Below are 3,915 nucleotides of genomic sequence, written 5' to 3' on the forward strand. Positions count from 1 at the left end.
AACTTCTAGACCAAGGAAGTATTTCAACTCACCCAAGTCTTTCATTTTGAAATTTCTATGCAAAACCTCTTTCAATTCTGCAATCATCTTTACATCATTACCAGTAATCATCAAATCATCAACATAGACTAAAAGAACCACAATATTAGTCCCATGCTTCTTAGTAAACAAAGAATAATCATATCTACTCTGATCATATCCTGCTAAAAGTAGAGATTCTGTAAGTTTAGCATTCCACTGTCTTGAGGCTTGCTTTAAACCATAAAGGGACTTTTGTAGTCTACATACCATATTCTCCCCCTGGCTACAAAAACCTTGAAGCAATTCCATATAAACTTCTTCATGTAAGTCCCCTTGCAGGAAAGCATTATGAACATCCATCTGCCATAAGGGCCAATCAAAAATGGCAGCAAGAGCAAGGACAAAGCGAACAGTTGTAAGTTTAGCAACAGGGGAGAAGGTTTCTACAAAGTCAACTCCTTCTCTCTGATTATAACCCTTAGCCACAAGTCTTGCCTTGAATCTCTCAACTTCTCCGGAGGCTTTGAATTTCACTCTAAACACCCATTTACACCCAATGCACACTTTTCCTGGAGGCAAAGAAACAAGAGACCAAGTTTTATTTAATTCAAGAGCATGGATTTCCTCCTGTATTGCTTTAACCCATCGAGAGTCAGTTTGAGCTTCTTGAAAGTTTTTGGGTTCAAGAGAATGAGAAACAAAAAGTATAAAGGTTTGTGTATGAGGTGGTAACTGAGAATAAGAAATATGGTTAGATATAGGATACTGACCTGGAAGAGAAGTGGATTGGCAGGTATGAACAAAATCATTCAACCAAGATGAGGTTTAGAAATTCTAGAAGACACCCTAGTAGAAACAGTACTAGGAACAGAAACATGAGGAATAATGTCTGGAACTATATCTAGTGAAGCATTAGGAAGTTCTGTTGAACTAGGAGATAAAGGAGCAATAGAAGATTTTGTAGAATGTTGTGGTAGAACTGAATCTGAAGAAGAAGTTGGACTAACTTGTGAAGGAAATGAAAGTTGTAAAAAATCAGAATCAGAAATGGTATGATTAGGAGGGAAAAAGGAATGATCAGAAGATGCAAACTTAAAAGGAAAAACATCTTCATGAAAAACAACATCCCTGTTAACAAAAAAAGTTTTTGATTCAAGATTAAAGAGAATGTAACCTTTTTGAGTAGAAGAATAACCAAAAAAGACAGAATGAATAGCTTTTGAAGAGAACTTGTCACTATAGTATGGCTTAGTTGCATAAAATAAACATCCAAACACTTTGAGATGAGATAGATTTGGGGGTTTTTGATAAAGCATTTCAAATGGTGTTTTCCATTCAACCACAGAGGATGGAAGTCTATTGATGATGTAACATGCAGTAAGTACACACTCACCCCAAAACTTAAGAGGCACATTAGATTGAAAACGTAAAGCACAGGCAACTTCTAGAATATGTCTATGTTTTCTTTCAGCAACCCCATTCTGCTAAGGAGTGCCAACACAAGAACTTTGATGGACAAGTCCAAGAGAGGAAAAAAAAAGGAGAACACTCAGAGTTAAAAAATTCAGAACCATTGTCACTCCTAATTATTTTAACTGTAGCAGAGAATTGAGTTTTAACTAAAGAAAGAAATTGTTTAAGGGATGAAACAACATCATTCTTATGCTTCAACAGATACAACCAAGTCATTCTAGAATGATCATCAACAATAGTTAAAAAGAAACGATGACCACTATGTGTAGAAACCCTATATACACCCCACAAATCAATGTGAATAAGCTGAAATGGAGTAGAGGACCTAGAATTACTCATAGGGAAAGGCAACCTAGGTTGTTTAGCTAAAGGACAAACAGAGCATTTATGAAGTAAATCTTGCTGAAATTTAACAGATTGCAAAAAAACCTATTTTATTCATCTTGGAAAAGGCAGCATGCCCTAATCTAGCATGCCAAATACAAGTATTTGATCTGGCAGAAGCCATACAAGAAGCAGTAAAAGAAAGTTGATTCAAAGCAGAAGACAAACCAGAATCAAAAGAAGACTCAAAAAAATATAGGCCTCTAGATTCCCTACCAATCCCCTTCATCTTTCCAGTGGAGAGATCCTGCAGAAGACAAAAACCAGGATAAAAAGTGAGGAAGCAACCAAGATCATGAGTGAGCCGAGACACTAAAAGTAACTTGTGTTTAAACTGTGGAACAAACAGGACATTTTCAAGTTTATAGTCTGGAGTAAGAAAACAAGAACCAAGGTGAGTAACAGGGACGTGTTTACCATCAGGAAGATTTATGAAACGTGTAGCAGAAGCACAAGGAGTAGGATAATCCAAGCTCTTAAAATCATATAAAATATGGTCTGTTGCCCCTGTGTCAATAATCCATTCAAGCGAAGCATTAGAATGCAAGTGATTGTTAGGAAGAATACCTGCAAGATTGACAGCCGAATCTGTAGAGGGAGACTTGTTCAAGAGCTGCAGAATTTGATTATATTGTTCTTGGGTGAATACTGGAGCAGAAGGAACAGGGATAGAGCGATTAGAAGGAGGCATGGATTTAACAGAAACACTCGAATTCGCCTCAGTACTGGAAACCCCTTTCTTTTTTGTAAACTTGTAATTCGGAGGAAAACCAATCAATCGATAACATTGATCCTTCTTATGACCTTTAACTTTGCAGTAGTCACAGGTTCCAGAAAAATGCTTGCGTTCAGAAGAAGCAGTGGAATTAGAAAACAAAGCTACTGTATCATTCGCAGCAACCACAGATAGATGAGACCTTTGAGATTCCTCTTGAATCAGCATAGAATAGGCTTGATTCACCGTTGGCAGAGGTTGCATTAACAAAATCTGACTGCGAATTACCGAATAGGAATCGTTTAAACCCATCAGGAACTGAAACAGCTTCTGCTGAACGAGATGCTTCAAGTTCTGCTGGGAAACTGCACAATCACAGGCAGTGAAGGGAATCAAGGACTCGTACTCTTCCCACAGCATCTTCAAACGAGTAAAGAATCCAGAAACAGTGGATTCACCTTAACACAAAGTTGCAATCTCCCGATGCAAAAAAATATGCGAGAACCATCCACCTTATCAAACCTTTCTTGTAAATCATTCCAAACAGAGGCCGCACTGGAAGCGAACACCAGCCCAGCTGATAAATCTTTGCTAACGGCATTCAGAATCCAAGATAAAACCACTGCATTGCACCGATCCCATTGCACTTGTAAAGCATCGATGTAATCACTACGCTGACAAGAACCATCAATAAACCCTAACTTGTTTTTTGCCAGCAATGCAATCTTCATTGAGCGACTCTATATGCTGTAGTTATCTAATCCGACGAGCGGCTGAGAGACAAGCAGAAACCCAGGCATATCGGACGGATGAAGGTACAACAGGTGAGTGAAATCGATCTCCTCGGCAGAAGGCATTTTGAAAAAAAGAAGAGGAAATGAATTTGGGGAAAAAAAGAAATTGATCGAGGGAGAGTAGAAAGAAAAAGGAATAACAAAAGGGTGCCAGAAAAATGAAAAAAATAAAAGATGGAGGACTGAGATTAGGCTGATACCATGTTGAAAAAATACCTCTTATTTTCATATATGTATAAATGTGTACAGATTACATATATATATATATTATTAACACTAAAGTAACTGCTCCTAACTAATTTCTAACAAATCTCTAACAGCATAACAATACTCTCCAACTAATTTCTTATGCTCAACATATTATAATTCAAGATCTCCAAAAGGATTATAAGGAAGATGGGCACGACGACTGAAGACCAAACTTCAAGCTCCAAAGGTGGGTTCAACCCTAACCAGATATGGACTATGTAAGACATGTACCAAGTGGAATTGTCATCTCAATCCCAAGAGAAGAGCAGCAAGGGGAAA

The sequence above is a fragment of the Hibiscus syriacus genome, unplaced genomic scaffold (genome assembly GCF_006381635.1).
Source record: "Hibiscus syriacus cultivar Baekdansim isolate YM2019G1 unplaced genomic scaffold, ASM638163v2 tig00116996_pilon, whole genome shotgun sequence".
NCBI lineage: Eukaryota > Viridiplantae > Streptophyta > Magnoliopsida > Malvales > Malvaceae > Hibiscus > Hibiscus syriacus.